Source organism: Lontra canadensis, unplaced genomic scaffold (assembly GCF_010015895.1).
Source record: "Lontra canadensis isolate GAN:19392208 unplaced genomic scaffold, GSC_riverotter_1.0 scaffold3, whole genome shotgun sequence".
Lineage (NCBI taxonomy): Eukaryota > Metazoa > Chordata > Mammalia > Carnivora > Mustelidae > Lontra > Lontra canadensis.
In genome coordinates, this window is record NW_022630997.1 from 1960111 (window position 1) to 1976858 (window position 16748).

Below are 16748 nucleotides of genomic sequence, written 5' to 3' on the forward strand. Positions count from 1 at the left end.
CCACTGTAAAATGGGATTCCATGTGGCAGATCGGGTGGTGACAAGCCCTCCTTGCTGGGTGATTGCGGATTCAATGGGATTCTGTATAGGAATGGGGCTGTGTCTTGGATCTGTTGACCAGTTGTTTCCCAGGTGCAGAAGACGAGGCTGAGAAGGGGTTTGGGTCCCAAACATCATTTGTTACTGGTAGCACATCAGACCAGAGCATCTGGCCTGCCGAGGCTGTCAGGGAATTTATTTTCCCTCTAACTGCCTCGGTAACCCAGCAGCCTGCATGGTCCCTTGCACGGTGGGTGTCCTGAGATAATTGCTCAAGTACTTTGTTAAGAGAGAAAAGCTCCTCACATGTCCATTAACTCCCTGCGTGGGGCAGTTACAGCCCACGGCTCCAGGCACCATTTACAGATTCACAGTTCATTTTCTCCATCACGATTGACTGAAATACCTGAGACTCGCTTCTGCTTCCCTCCGTAACAACACACGTCCACAAACAGCAGATTGACCAGCTTGCTCTTCCACCATCCCTTCTCATAATCATCTCTTCCTCCTGATCTCTCTCCCCCTCCTCTTCAGCTGATAGAGGCATGAAGGCAGTTTCACTTTGAACTTCAAATGTCCCAAGAAGTGCTTTCATCCACAGTGGGGACTGTGGGGACTGATGAGTTAGGTGCTTAGGAAATAAACTGAGCACACGGGAGAGGTTATAATTCCCGGCCCAATGCCAACATCACAAAGAATAGCACAGTAGCACATGAATCTACTACTTGCATATGTTTGCTTAATCACATTGGAATTCTCTTTGAACTTGACCCCAGGGGATAAAGATTGCAGAAGTGGCTGGTAGCTCAAATAATCCACTGGAAAAGTTCAGCATCACACAAGAGCTTCAGGATAAAATGTCGAGGGGCTACTTAGGAAGAGCTCCCAAGCAATGCAACTTCTGACCACAGGCTTACCCAGAGCTGTGTACGCCTCTCCACTCCAGGCTATGGGTTGCAAACTGGCTGTGAGGATATGATTTTCTCTGAAAATATATATGCCTAACCTTGGATTTCTATGTAATGTGCTGCTTAAGTGTTTGGTCTCTCCAAAGCGCGGTGGTCTGGGGGCTGTGGGTGAGGCTTGGTGAGGCTGGGTGATATGGTGGGTAGTGCTGACTCCACGTTCAGGCACAGGTGGCAAAGGAGATCTGAAAAGGGCAGCTGCAGGGACAAGCAGAAGGAATATGTATGAGTGGTTTGGGGTTCAGCGGGAGGGGCAGTGAAATGACAAGTCCCAGAGCAAAACTGCCCACAGGGTCCAGACACTCCTCTCATTGCTATGGAGAGTTGCTGGCCAGTTGTGGATGGATTGGTATAGGGGTTGGCAAACTATGGCCTGTGGGCCAAATCCAACCTGATGCCTGTTTTTGTATGGCCTCTGAGCTAAGAATTTTTTTTTTTTAATGATTGGAAAAAAAAAATCAAAAGAAGAAAAATATTCTGTGACTTAAAACATAGGAAATTCACATTTCAGTATCCATAAAGTTTTATTGGTACACAGCCATACTCACTCACTTACATAATGTGGAAGGCTGCCTTTGTGTCATCACAGACGAGTTAAGGAACTGCAACAAAGGCTGTGTGGACCGCCGTGCCTAAAATATTTACTCTTTGGCACTTCACAGAAAAATTCTGCCGACCTGTGCATTAATGTCCGTTGGAAACACAGATCTGAGACAGTTTGGGTTCTGGGGGGATGGCATTAAAGCCAAACGCAATGAGCCATGGACCAGCTGGTCTCACAGGGGTCCAGTTTCCTAACCTGTGAAACGGCATACTAACAGTACCTGTCTCACAGGTGGCTGCCTCCCAAGAACCCGCTCCAGGAAGTCCCATGTGTATTTCAAGGTATTTGCATGGTTGGGAGAAACCAGAGAAATTGTCTGGAGAATGTTCTCAGGCTTGAGTCATCATCTGAATCGCTTGCTGAGCTTTCCAAAGCAGTCCTGGGCCACCGTTCCTTGGAGAAACCGATTTGTTAGGTCTGGGATGGGGCTGAGAGTTTATTGTCACCAAGCCGCCTAGGGGTGAGGAAGCTGTGACCTGGCCCACGTACTCTGAGCCACAGATGAAGAGACACAGGGGTTTGATCAGTCCTTCTGGATCCAAATTCAGTGGCTCCTATGCCTGCATTCCTTCTTATTGAGAGCTCACGACCCCATGTTTCTTCTCTTGTCCCCACACAGAGTTCAGGTTGTCCTGTGGTGTTGTGGCTTGTGGACGCCATTCTCTGCTGCTTTCTGAGGCCAGGCTCCGAGGTGCACATAAGTCTCCGCACCAAAGCCCTGGGATAAGACCGCACCTGGTTCTACAGGGCTGGAGGTGGGAGGTATGTCTTTGACTTGGACTTGGTTCCTGTCTAGCTGGGACCCCTCAGGCAAACCATTCTACAGTGACTCTCTGCCACCCCAAGCCTTAATTTCTTCATCTGTAATACATGGCTGGTCCTCTTCGTCTCATGAGGCTGCTGTGGGGCCCAGAGAGATGATAGTGACAAAAGCACTCTGTAAATGGAGAATGTTGGATGGGGCTCTCAGATGCTTGATAAATGTGTTCCATTTGGCCCAGAACCTGGGGCACGATGCCCCTTTAGCTCATACTCTGGACATTGGGATTTACACTTTCCAAGCTACCTGCTATCTGCTGTTGGACCTCCACTGCCCACAAAAGAGATACTGGGCCTGGGTTGACCAGCACCAAAAGGCCTGCATCCTGGGAAATCCCTTCAGTCTTGGTCACCCTGGTGGGTGGGGCCTGACCTAGGAACTGAGCCTTGTGCAATCAGCTGATTGCAGGGAGGGCTTGGAACTGTGGTGGAACAGGGGGGTGGGCCTTCGGCATCCTGTTGAGGCCCCTCTCCTCCTGGCCAGAACCCCAATCCCACTCCTAAGACCTCTCTTCTTCTGGGCCCCCTCTGAGCTGAAACACAGCCTAATTTAAGGCTGTATTTAGAGTTTATCACTTTTCTCCATCTCCTTCTCCCTCCCAAGTCTGGGCCACCATCATCTTCACCTGGGAGCAGCTTTTGAACTTATTCACCTGTTTGCACTCTGGCTCTCATCAACTGTGCCCTTCACACAAGTCTACACTTATTGTTTATTAACAATAAGTCTTAATTAATTAGAGTGTAGACTTAATTAATTATAAATCTACACTTATAGCTTATTACTAACACACCGATTGCATCAAAATGCTGTATAATCATGTAGTCTATGCTTAGGTTTTCCAAGGTCACCCCAGTTCTCTTAGCACACAGAACAAAGTACTTACCTGGCCTGCAGGGCCAGCCCCTGGTCCAGCCTCTCTTCCAGGCTTAGCTGTCGCCCCTCCTCCTTGCTCACCCTGCTTGCTCACCTCCCTCCCGGTTTGGGGTCCAACTGATTTTTTTTTTTTTAAAGATTTTATTTATTTATTTGACAGAGAGAGATCACAAGTAGGCAGAGAGGCAGGCAGAGAGAGAGGAGGAAGCAGGTTCTCTGCTGAGCAGAGAGCCCAATGTGGGCCTTGATCCCAGGACCCTGGGATCATGACCTGAGCTGAAGGCAGAAGCTTAACCCACTGAGCCAGCCAGGCGCCCTGATGTCACATCTCTTCAGGCCCCAGCTCCAGCATCATTTCCTCTAGGAAGCTTTCTTTAGCTTTAGATCTTCCAGATGGGACTGGTTTTACCTGTACTTCTTCAGAGCACCTAACACAAATGTCATTGTGGTCGGTATTTGTGTGTGATCACTTGTCGTCTGTCTTCCCTGCAAGGCTTTACACCTCCTGAGGGCGGGGACCCCATTTGTTCCTGCTGCATTCCCAGCAGATAGCACAGTGCTCAGTAAACCTTCTTTGGATGAATGGATGGCTGAATGGATGACCAGATGGACAGATGGATGAAAGCTGAGGGCGGTGGATGGTGGGTAGATTATGGTCGGATGGTAGCGGGAAACATCCATGGAATGAACGGGTGGTTGGAAGAATAAGTGGCTAGATGGCTGGACTGATAGAAAGATGGATGAGATGGGCGGTTGCATGGATGTACAGGTGGACAGGGGCTCCTGAGACCCTGTTCTCCCCGTCCTTGGGTTGCGCTAGTAGAGAAGATTAATTCCAGTCCCAGTCTCATGCCATCCATTGCTTTTTCCTCCTTCACAGTAATAGCTACCAACATTGCTGGCAGAGGGGACATGCCTTTCCCCATCTCTTTGGGAAGATGGTTGTCTGCAAGGTGGCAGCCGAGTGGTTCCAGCAGGCCCTGGTGAAGACGGGGTCCGATGCCCTGACCTCATTTCTACCAAATTCTAGTACCTGTTAGGATTACTTGCATGTTACCTAGGAAACTAACCCTCAGTAACAGCTTCCTCTTGGCTGGGCCCTCTTGAGTCAGATTCTGCATTGTGAATGGCAGTAGTCAGCTGCTGGTCCCTTGGCTGTAAACACTTGGGGCCCCACTTATCTCCCATAGTGGGGGTAAGCAAAGCTCTTTGGTATAGGACCAAATAGTGAATACTTTAGGCTTCCCAGGCTTTAAGTATCTGTTGTAACTCAACTCTGTTTTTGGAGCATGAAGGCCCACCATAGAGAATATGTCGGTAATATGGCCATGTTCCAGTAAAAATTTACATAAGAGGTAGATTTAGCCCTTATAGTTTGCCAATTCCTGTTTTAGAGCAAGAGCTCTGAAACTTTGGACCAAAAGCTTTAGCATTAGCGGGGAACTTGTTAGCAATGCAAGTTCTTGGGCCTTGCCCTAGACCTAGTAATTCAGCAACAAATATTTTCTGTTCACAACCCCACTTCCTTCTGAACACCAGTCACACATATATTGGGTTGCTGAGAGTTCTCTCAGAGCTCAATGATGCGCTTTTAATTAAAAAAAAAAAATCTTCCCCTCTGTGTTTCATTTTGGGTAATTTCTGCTGCTGTCTTTAAGTTTACTCATCTTTTCTTTTGCAATAGGTAATCTTCTCCTAATCCTATCCAGTGTTGTTTTTCTTATATTTGAGATATTGTAGTGTTCATTACTAGAAGGTTGATTATGGTCTTTTAAAAATATCTTTCATTAAAAAAAACAACCTTTCATGTTTCTTTTTCTTTTTTGTGAGAGAGAAAGAGAGAGCGCGAGAGAGCAAGCGAGCTCATGGGGTGGGAGTGGGCGGCTGTCAGAAGGAGACAGAGAATCTTAGGCAGCCTCCCCTGAGCGTGGAGCCTGAGAGGGGCTTGATCTCACAACCCTGAGATCATGACCTAAGCCGAAATCAAGAGTTAGACGTTTAACTGACTGAGCTACCTGGGCGCCCAAAAACTTTCATGTAACTTTTTGACATATGGAATACAATTTTAATAATTGTTTTAGGGGCACCTGGGTGGCTCAGTGGGTTAAAGTCTCTGCCTTTGGTTCAGGTCATGATCCCAGAGTCCTGGAATCGAGCCCCGCATCGGGCTCTCTGCTCTGCAGGGAACCTGCTTCCTCCTCTCTCTCTGCCTGCCTCTCTGCCTACTTGTGATCTCTGTCAAATAAATAAATAAAATCTTAAAAAAATAATACAATAATTGTTTTAATGTCCTTGTGTGCTAATTCTAACGCCTGTGTCAGTTCTGGGTTGATTTCAATTGACTGAATTTTTTCCTTACTATTGGTCGGCTCTTCTGTTTCATTGCATGTCTAGTCATCTTTGATTGGAGTCACGTATTATGATTTTTCCCGTGTTGGGTGCTGGATTTTTGAATTCTTGAGCTTTTTTCTGAGATGCAGTTAAATTACAGTTTGACTCTTCCGTGTCTTGCCTTTAAGATTGACAGGCACGACCAGAGCAGGGCTCACTGGGGCTAACTATTTCCACGACTAAGGCAAGAGCTTTCTGAATACGCAAAACCCGTGAAGTTTTCCAGTCTGGCTGGTGGGTATAGGTACTATTCCTGGCCCTACGTTTGGGAGGATCTTTCCATGACCTATGATAGTTTCCTTGTGTGTATGTGCTGATCAGTCTCTGCTAAGTGCTCAAGGGGGATCCTCTGCAGGTCTCCAGAGCTCTCTCCTCTCTAGCACTCTATCCTTCAACTTGTAGCGGCCCGAGCCTCCCTAAACCCTGAGCTTTGTTTCTTCAATTCAGGGAGTCCGCGGAGCTCCTCTTGGGTTTCCCTTCCCTGCACCTTGTCTGGAAATTTTCTGAAGGCAGCAAATGAGGCAATCGTAGGTCCTATCGTATTTATTCCCTGTGTCTCAGGATCATTGTCTATCATTCTTTGAAGTCCAGTGGTGTTCAAAACCATTACTCCATCTTGGTTGAATGTGATCTGTAAGCAAATGTGTTGATCTCAGGTATAAGCAGTAACACAGACTTTATAAATTATAGTCCATTCATTCCTCAGAAACCGCAATGAAGAATTTGTTTTGGGGGCGCCTGGGTGGCTCAGTGGGTTGAGCAGTCTGACTCTTGATTTTAGCTCAGATCACAATCTCCAGGTCATGAAATTGAGCCCTGCTTTGGCCTTTGCACTAGGCACGGAGCCTGCTTAAGATTCTGTCTCTCTCTCTTACCCTCTGCCCCTCCCATCCCCCTGCTTGCACACTCTCTCAAATACATAAACAAATCTAAAAAAAAAAAATTATTTTCATTTTATAGCTCAGGAAACCAAGGCTCAGACATGTGAAGTAACTACTCATTTGACACCCAGGCTCTCAGATGTTCATTATTTGATGCTGTTTCCGTATGCGTCTGGGCTGTCTCCTCTTCACGCCGCAGCACACACTGGGAGCGCAGTAGACCAGGTCAGGGCTTCCTCACTACTCAAAGTGGGGGCTGGGGGCCAGAGTCCTCGGCATCACCAGGAGCTTGTTAGATGTGCCTGGGGAGCTTGGCCCCATCCCACCTGCTGCATCAGAACCTACGGGTCGTTAGCAAGATCTCAGGTGACCTTCTAGTAATGCATTACAATTTGAGACGCATTAAGTTAGAAAATAGTTCCGGGTCCTTGATCCCCCGGCCCAGTCCTGGTGAACTATGAGGTGGCACGGCCAGACACCGGCGTGAAACTGTAGGTCCCCGCCTCTCTTCCGGTGGCGGTTCTCGCGCCTGTAGCAGTCCACCCTGGACATGGCTCCCGGAGAAGCCGGTTTGTAAGCAGAAAGACACAGGGGTTCCTGGGCAAAGACAGAGCTTTCTTGGCAAGACAAATCCTTTTAGGCCCTAGCCATCTTTTGAAAGCCTGTAGGAACAAACAGCCCCTAGCAGGCCTAATCATATCAAAGACAATGAACCAGTGGCAAAAGTTCCTGGGCTGATTCAAAAGTGAAGATTGACGTCCTCAAGCTATCTTTGTCGGATCTAAACCCCTTTGAGCACTAGGGTATGAGACCAACTAGAGCCAAAGAATTGATGATGACTGCCCCTTGCCAGCCCTCATGACTTTGACCTGGGCTCAGTCACCTGCAGATGACTTTTGCCCCAGTTGCACGCTGTATTCCCCATCGTGCAGGCCCTTCGGGAACATGTATGCACGCTTAGCTTCAACCGTCCCCAGTGTTATTGTTCGAGGAGATGCTCTGTGGGAAACTTCCTTGGTGTTCTCCTTACTTGTTGCAAGTAAAACTGTTCCTTTTCCTATTCTTTGGCTGGGCTGTGTCTTCTGTCTTGATACCCACCTGTCCTCTGAGAGTTTGTCTAGACCCCAGTTTTCCAGGAAGCTGTGAATCAGTCTGCCTTTGTCTACCTGCCAGGTGCAGAGGCCAGTGGACTGATCTCGGAAAAGGAGCCAGGAAGGCCTCTGGAAAGGGAGGGAAGGAGAGGAGCAGAGAGTCGTGGAGAGGGGCTGCAGGCCCCGGTGCCTTCCCTGGGGCAGGGAAGGGTGGCCCGGTGCCAGTGTAGCATTGCCTGCCCCACTCCCCAGTCCCCCGGCTGACCACAGCCAGAGCAGGACATCACACAGCTGCCTAGGCTGCCATAGCATTTTCCTTCTGAGGCTTCGTCTTTGCATTTCAAGGAGAACACATCTGAAAAAGCCTCTGGATTCCTTCTCAGTAGGACAGGGCCTTTTGAGCAGATGGTCCTACAGGACTAAAACCACAGGGGAGGAGAAGGCCAGGCTGTTAAGGAGCCATTTATTTCTTGTTTATTTCCTCTGAAGCCAATACCGGGCAATTCGCATAGATTGCTCCCAGGAAGAATGTGGCACCCTAAGGTCCAAGGAGCTCAGAGGGGAGCGCTTGGGTGGCTCACTCAGTTAAGCACCTGACTTGGTTTCAGCTCAGGTGGTGATCGCAGGGTCATGAGATCGAGCCCCCATTGGGCTCTGTGCTTAGCTCAGAGTGCGCTTGGGACTCCCTCTCCCTCCGCCCCTCCCCCTTGCGCACTTTCTCTCTCTCAAATAAATAAATCCCTCTTAAAAAAACAAAAACAGAGCTGAGAGATGCTTAACAAAGTTCTAGACCAGCCTCCTCTTCCCAGGCAAGCATGCGCTTTGTATAGACAGAGAGCTCCAGGCACAAGCAGAACTTCTCTCCTAGCCAGGAGACTCTGCAGCCCCTCTCCAGGCATGGGGGTCCCAAACTCCTCTTTCTACCTGGTGGTCTCGAGCCATACTGCAGCCAGGTGCCCGAGGAAAGAGAACAGCGCTCTGTGAAGTCACGGTGACCCGGGTTCGGATCTGGAATGCATGGTCTTAGCTGTGAGGCTTCTGGCAAGCTTAGAAGCTTTGGGTCTCCCGTTCTTGATCTAGACAATGGGGTGATCATGAGACGCACCTGAAAGTATTTCAGTACAGTGAGTTACTCTAGGGGCCAGGTGAAATGGTTAATTTTATCCATCAAAGGTCAAGTTGATGGGGTCATGGGATGCCCAGATATTTGGCTCAACATTACGTCTGGGTGTGTCTCCAAGGGTGTTTCCAGATGCAATTAACATTTAAATTGGGGGAGTTCAAGTAACTAACCAATCTGGGCTAGAAAACCACCTAATTCACCTATGAATACGGGTCTGATTTATCTGGCATTTTGCTTCAAATCCCTGCTTTTGTCGTCTAGATGCACCTTGTCATTAACCCAACCCCGCATCTTATTACCGTCGCTGAAGAAATGAAGAAATAACTCCACTGTGATATTTAGCAAATTATTTTTAATCTGATGAGTAAACTCACATTAGTGCAGCTGTTCATGTCAAAGAGAAAGGAACAGAGTGAGGGGTGTTTGGGGCTCCTGCTGGGCGGGCTCCATCAAAGGGGGCTTGTTATCTCGCATTCTGTCTCTGGTCGTGCTATTTCTGCTGGAATATGCTGTCACTGCCTTGTCGCTGGTGGCAGTTTTGACACTTGAAGGATGGGGAAATGTCCTAATTCCGTACGAAGGCCCTGACTAAGCAAGCAAGGCGGTTTTCTAGACGAAGGAGGATCCTGGCCGCAATCTCCCGTTCCTCAGCCTTGTGCTAGGCGGGCTTCCTGCCCAGCCCCCTCTTCCCTGGGTGTTCTCTTTCTTCTGGAGAACTCACTCCCCAAGTGGAGAGCGTCAGCTGCCTCGTTCATTGGCCTGCCCATGGGAGAGCTTCCAAAATAGAGCTCCTTCTGGAATCATAGCCTTCGTAATTGCTGTGGAGCAGGTGACAGACTTCTCCCAGGCATCTGGATCGCTATCTCTTTCCCATTCAGGCCTCAGCAAAAATGTCACCTCCTCAGAGAAGCCCTCCATAATCGCCTGTCTAAAGGAGTCCCCACCCCTGCTCGCAGTCTCATCCACTGTCAGCCATGTGACTGAGCCACTTCAGACACCCGGCTCAGGCCTTGAGATGGCCGTGGCTCTAGCTGATGGCCTGGGAGCTGAGTGTAAGGACAGGAGGCTCCCAGTGAGAACCACCCAGCTGAGCCTTGTCAACTCACTGACCCGAGGGATATAAGCTATTATTGTAAGCCAGAGTGGTAGCTAATTTCACTTCAGTACACCTACCTCACTAAGAGGCGGGGGCATCCTTCTTATTTTTTAATTTTTAAAAAATTTTAATCACCTGGTGTTCATCACAAGTTTCCTCCTTAATCCCCATGGCCTATTTCCCTGTCCTCCCACCCACCTCCCCTTTGGTCACCGTCTGTTTGTTCTCTATAGTTAAGAGTCTGCTTCTTGTTTTTTCTCTCTTTCCTTTTACCTTAGCTCATTTTGTTTTTTTCCTTAAACTCCACATGTGAGTGAAATCCTACGGTGTTTGCCTTTCTCTGACTGACTTATTTCACTTAGAATACCATTCTCTAGCTCCGTCCATGTGGCTGCAAATGGCAAGATTTCATTCTTTTTATGGCAGAGTAATGTTCCATTATATATATACTCCACACCTGTTTTATCTGTTCATCCACCGATGGACACTTGGGCTGTCTCCATGATTTGGCTATGGTAGATAGAGTTGCTATAAACATAAGGGTGCATGTATCCCTCTGAATTAGTGCTTTTTTATTCTTTGGGTAAATACCCTATAGGGCGATGGCTGGATTGTAGGGTACTTCTATTTTTAAGTTTTGAGGAACCGAGGGGGGACAGTCTTATCCTCTTTAGAAACAAGGAAATGAAGCCACAGGGAGGCTGTTTTATCCCTGCAGCCCAGATGCTAGGAGGCATTTCTAGCCTCATTTGGTAGAGGATAAACTGAGGTCCTCGGTGGTGAAAAAGCTTGCCTGGGAGTCGTTGCTGGTGGCTTTGGGGTTGCTGAGAGGCCCAAAGGCCTCAAGGCCTGAGCTGCCAGCCTCCAGCCTTGCCACTTTTCAGGCTTCCTGTCACATGAGGGCCGTTTTCCAGTGGCAGTCTGCGTTTCTCACCTTCCCAGGGAGCCCCACCCTTGCCGAGCAAGCACCAGGGGCTGACATTTTGTGAGCTGTGCTAGGAACAGGACTGGGCAAAAATAAACTCCAGATGGAGCAAAGAGCTAAACAAACAAAAAAAACTAAGAGTATTTGTGGAATATATAGGAGAATATTTTTGTAATCTTGGGGAGTATCAGCCTTCCTCACCAAGTCACCAAACCCAGATGCTACCAAGGAAAAGATGGACACTCTTGACAACATAAAAAAGAAAAGCCCTTCAGATCGACAAAACGCACACTAAATGGAGGGAAATGCCATCACAGACCAGAGAAAACTTTTTCTTCGTACCTAACAAAGAGTTAATATTTAAACTATTCAATGAGAAGTTAAAGTACCCAATTTAAAAAATGGGCAAAGGATGGAAGACAATTCAGAGAAGACCACTGTAACTGGCCATGAACCTTTAAAAATGTACTTGGCCATATCTTGCATGGTCAGGAAAAGGCAAACTAAAACAAAGGCACTTTGTTAAGAACTCTGATGGACAATTTAAAAAAAAAAAATTGGTGATGGGACGCCTGGGTGGCTCAGTTGGTTGGACGACTGCCTTCGGCTCAGGTCATGATCCTGGAGTCCCGGGATCGAGCCCCACGGGGAGTCTGCTTCTCTCTCTGACCTTCTCCTTGCTCATGCTTTCTCTCACTGTCTCTCTGTCAAATAAATAAATAAAATCTTTAAAAAAAAAAAATTGGTGATACCACGCGGTGTCAGGGATGCAGGTCAAAAGGCATTCTCAGACCTGGCTGGTCTTTGTAATTGCCTGCTCATGTCCACAAGGGGCATGAAGTTTTCCCACGAACCTTCTAGAAGCGTGCCATTCCACAGAGTAGCCATTCACACCAGATTTCAAAGACTTGATAGGAAAAAAACAATGTAAAACACCTCATTGCTGATTTTCTAAGATGGCTAACCGGTTGAAATGATAATCTCCTGATGTATTGAATCAGATAAAGTATTATTAAAGTGAATTTTATGTGTTTCCTTGTTCTTTTGTGTGGCTCCTGGGAAAGTTAAAATTCCATATGTGACGTACATTTACCTCACATGCACAGCACTATTTCAGAGTATGGCTAAGTTAACACTTTCTGCGGGCTCTACAGAAGTATGATTTGGCTCAGCTTGGGTTTAGGTCCCCCCAGTCCTTAATTAATGGCCACATGACTTAAGGTTTCTGTCCTCCCAGCCCAGGATGGGCAGCCAGTGAAGAGGGGCAGGGGGAGCCCATGCTGGTGTCTGTATCTGTCCGGATAGATGTCGAGCACACGCGTCCCTGCCTCTCCTAGTCTTTGTTTTCCTCTTGGACATGACATGGAGGAGTGAGGCCACCTTCAGGGCCTCAGCTGCCCTGAGAGAGGAAGACTGGATGGCTTCCGCCTTCTATTACCATGGTGGGTGCAGGGGACTCTCTATGAGGCAGATGGACAGTTTCTAGGACTTAGAAGGAGGCTACCTCCCTACTCAGTGGCCCCAGAGAGAGGGCTGCCAAGCAGAGTGGGGTGTGGATGAGGTTCTGGAAGCAAGGGCCATGGCAGCCCAACACACACTCAGGCTGCGTTGGCCCCATTGACCTGAACACGTGGGCAAAATGGGCTTGAACCTCAGAGGAGCTGGAATATTCTGAACCAGTGAGAGGAGAGCAGAGGGAGTGTGCTTAGCGTGTGCATGTGTGCGTGTGTGTGTGGTGTGAGGCGAGCCACTATGACCAGAGTCCTCCCTCATCCCCTGTTCCATAGGTGGTGCCCCCTCACAAATATTGTTTCTTCTTCCAGCCTGACAAACTGAGGGAATCAAACTTTTGGGGTCCCCATTGCAAATGCCGAAATGTCCACAGTCCTTATTGTGTGAGTTAGAGACAAAGAGACAGCCTCCCCACACCCCCCAATAAAAACCCTAGCACAGACACATCACCTGAGGTGTTCTGTTTTTTTTTTTTTTTTTCTCACAGAAGTCCAGAGGCAGGCGTTCCAGGGCTGGTGTGCTGTCCCACAGTAATCAGAGACCCAGGCTCCTTCTGCCTTCTTGCTCTACGATTGTTAGTAGCTTTCATCCCTAAGTTTGCCTCTGCTTCAAAAGGATTGTTGGAGCTCCAGCCATCACACCTGCATTCCAGGCAAGGAAAAGAGGAAGAGAGAAGAGCAAAAACGTGCATCCCAGCTTTCTATTCTCCAAGATATCGTACCCAATAACCTCTGCTCACATTTCATTGACCAGAATTTCATTACTTGGGTGCAGGGGAGTCTGGGAAATGTGGGTTTTCGAGCTGGGTGCATGGCCACCTGGACTTAAACAAGAATTCTGTTTCTAAGGAAGACCAGGAGAATGAAGTTTGGTGGGCACCTAGCAATTTCTGCTCACTTAGCACAGCAGTCAAGGCGTTGGATGAATTTTCACACCAGCGAGCTCATTCTGTTCCTTCTTCCTGCTCATCAGGCATATCTTGCAGATGGGCCGGCAGGGAAAGTCCATCATTTGGCCGTTAGGTTTGGCTGCCCTGACTGACATGCGCCTCCTGAACAAGCCCGAGCTTTCTGACTTCCGGGGCAGCACTTCTGCTGCTTCCAAGGCAGCATCTGGAAACCCACGTAAAGGGCAGAGCCGCTAATGGCTCTCACTCTGTTTCCCAGCGAGCAGTGCAGTCTCCATCCCACTGCCCTGGAACTGCCCACTGAGAAGACCCTGAGTTTGCACGTGCTTGCACGCACACACACCCCTCAAAGAAAGAAACCTCTTCTAGTGTTAGTACCGTCTCACCTGGAGCGGGATACACAGGTAAGCAGTCTCCCATAACATGGGCCGATCTCCATAGGACCTGAGCTCAGAGGAGGGGTGCAGGTGGCCTGTTATCCAATCCCTGCAGGCCCCCACAGGCCCCTGCGTCACCTTCCAGCTGCACAACCTCACAAATCAAATAACACGTCTAATTCTTAAAGCTGTTTTCATGACAGCGGTTTTCCATTTAATCCCCAGAGCTAACAATATGTAATCAGTTTTCCTTAACAAATGACCTCCTTTAACTTCATTAGTTCATAATTAATTTGCTAGCATGTAACCAAAATAATGAACACTGCAGATTAGGGACAGGAATACTGATTAAAATCTGAGCTGTTTCCCTAATTTTCCTTGCAATTCATTGATGGTGGTTGGTGATTGGTGGGTTTGGTTGAAAAAATTCAAGTGGAGGCCAGACGAAGGGTTCTTGCTACAGAGTGGTGTACTCTGATGGTGACTCAGGTTTTAGATAATTTTGCTTTCTTATCCTAAGGTACAGAGATACGAAGTCAGATAATCAAGTGGCAACTGAACACGGTTAATGGAGACTTGAAATCCTGCTAAGCCCTTCCGCTCAGGAGGCAGGTAGGGCAGGGGAGAGGCGCTGACCTGCACGAGGGCCATCCTGACCCGTGAGCATTGTCTTGCCAGTGGTCTGGGGCCTGTGGTGTACAAAGCCCGCACACTCCTTTCTCTTGTTTGCTCCCCACAAGGCTCCGGGCTGGGCATGGTGGAGAGGGGCCACCGTGATGAGGAAACGGAACTGGAGAAGCGAGAGAGGCTGCACCCTGCATCTCCCCGCCTGCTCTCTGAGAACACCCATGCAGACATTGGCCAGTGCCTGGGGGCTGGGCTCTCTCACATGCCCCGTGCATGCGATCGGCCAGGTAAGCCAGGTGCTAGGCCACGAACCTTAAGGAGCCCTTATTCTCAGGGCCCTGCATTTGGTGCCCTCACTCACTGCTGGTTTCACCCCAGCCCCGCACCCAGCTTGCTTAGCCTCTGTTTCAAGCTTACTCCCTGTCTGGCCCTGCACTACTCATTTTTAAATGTGTTACCTCATTTAATTCCCGCTGTCCTAGCGATATGGGTGTCATTGGTGTCTGTGTTCCTACAGATGAAGATGGCGGGGCTTAGAGAGGGAGGAACTTTTCCAAAGTCATGAGGCTGGAAAGGCACAGTTTGATTAGAATCCTGGCTGTCTGGCTGTAGGTCCTACTCTCTGCTAAGCAGGACCCCAGATGTCCCACGGAGAGAAACAGGTGGATCTGGACATCATCTCCCCATGGGCTGCTTGCTCAGCCTGTAATGGCTGGGGGTTCCCTGGAGAGGGGCCGGAGAAGGGACAGCAAGCCAGGTGCAACGCAGCTTGGGAACGAGGCCCTGGGGGTGGGGGGGTTGTGTGCGCCCATGTGGTGGTGGTGGTGGGGGCAGTGCAAGGCCAAAGGAAGGGGCAAAGAATCATCCTTGCCCTCGGTCTGCTCAGGTCGGTGGACCCTGCTGGTAGAGACAGGCCTGCTTTCACTCTGGCCTCCTGCAGCCTCGAAATCTTAAATCCGTAATTCCTTTGTGTTTGGCTCCTCCTCTGGGTGTCCAGAGCTGGAGCCCTTCCCCGGGGACAGAGGATGGAGTGGGCATGCTCAGTGGGGCTCATGCTGTGGCCCGCTCCACATCTTGGAGGCTGATGGTAGGGCAGCTTTCTGGGAATTCTTTTGGAGCATCCCCACCTCCCCAGCCCAAGGAGCACTTGCTCTTTGGGGAGAGGAAAGCTGGGGGCAGGGATCCCTTGGGCCATGAACAGTATTTTGAGGGAGCCCGCCCAGTCCCCACCCTGCCCGCAGTGAGGCGAGAGCCAGAACAGCAGCAGATCTGAAAGACTGTGATCTATAATTTATATCCAGCTCCTTCCAGAAAGGACTGGCGGCTGCCTGCCAGGGGATTTGTAACTGTGAGTTTTGCTTTGATGAAGCTAATAGGATTTCAGGTGGTCCTTCGGGTTAGGTAGTACTGAATGAAGACTGTCTGTGAAGCATATTAACTTCTCTATCTTCACACCGCAGCGGCAGAATCAGAATAATTCTCTCCTTGTGGCAGATGGGGAAACTGAGGCTCAGAGGGTGACATGACTTGCCCAAGGTCCCACATCTGGAGAAGGCAGGATGTAAGTCTGGGTCTCTTTGATTTGGGCATCACCCAACACTGTTTCCTAGGGAGCAGATGTTGATATCATTTAAAATCTCTGACTGAAATCTCTTCGGTGCCTACAGGCATTTTAGGCACCACCCAGCTCTGCATGTTGCCCAGATAATTCTAGCCACCCACAGAACTCTGGCCCCTGTCTCCCTGGGGACATTTCCACCCAAAACCTTGGTCTTGGTGAGTCCCAAATCGTGGCTTTTGTTATGTAGAGTAAGGAGGAACCGGGATGAGATTTGACATCTGTGTACTTTGTACTCACAGACCTGGCCGTAAGGAGATATCCTCCCCTCCTCTCCAATCAAAGAATTGTAGACGATGAGATCCTTAAGGATATGGCTCTAAGGGGCGCCTGGGCCTCGGCCTTCAGTCTGGTCATGATCTCAGTGTTAGAGATCATGATCTCATGACGGAGTGTTCGCTGGGCTCCCTGCTCAGTGGGGAGCCTGCTTCTCCCTCTGGCCCTCCCCCCACTTGTGTGTATGCTCTCCATGCTCTCTTTCAAATAAGTAAAATCCTTTTTTTCTTTCTTCTTCTTCTTATTTTTTTTAAAGAACATGGCTCTGAAGTCAGATTGCCTGGTCTCAGTGTCGGCTCTACTGTTGGGGGATGGGTTTGTCAGCTTGGGTGGCCTTAACAAAGCACAGACTGGGTGCCTTGAACCCAGAGATGTCTTCTGTCCCAGTTCTGGCAGCTGGAAGTTCAAGTGTCAGCAGGATTGGATTCTTCTGAGGTCCCTCTCCTTGGCCTGAGATGGCCACCTTCTCGTCATGTTTCTACGTGGCCTCTCCTCTGTGCACATCCCTTCCTCTTCTCATAAGGACACTCATCCTCTTGGTCCTTATTGGATTGGGGCTATACCCTTATGACTTCATTTAACTTTAGTTATCCCCTTGAAGACCTCGTCTCCAGCTATAGTCC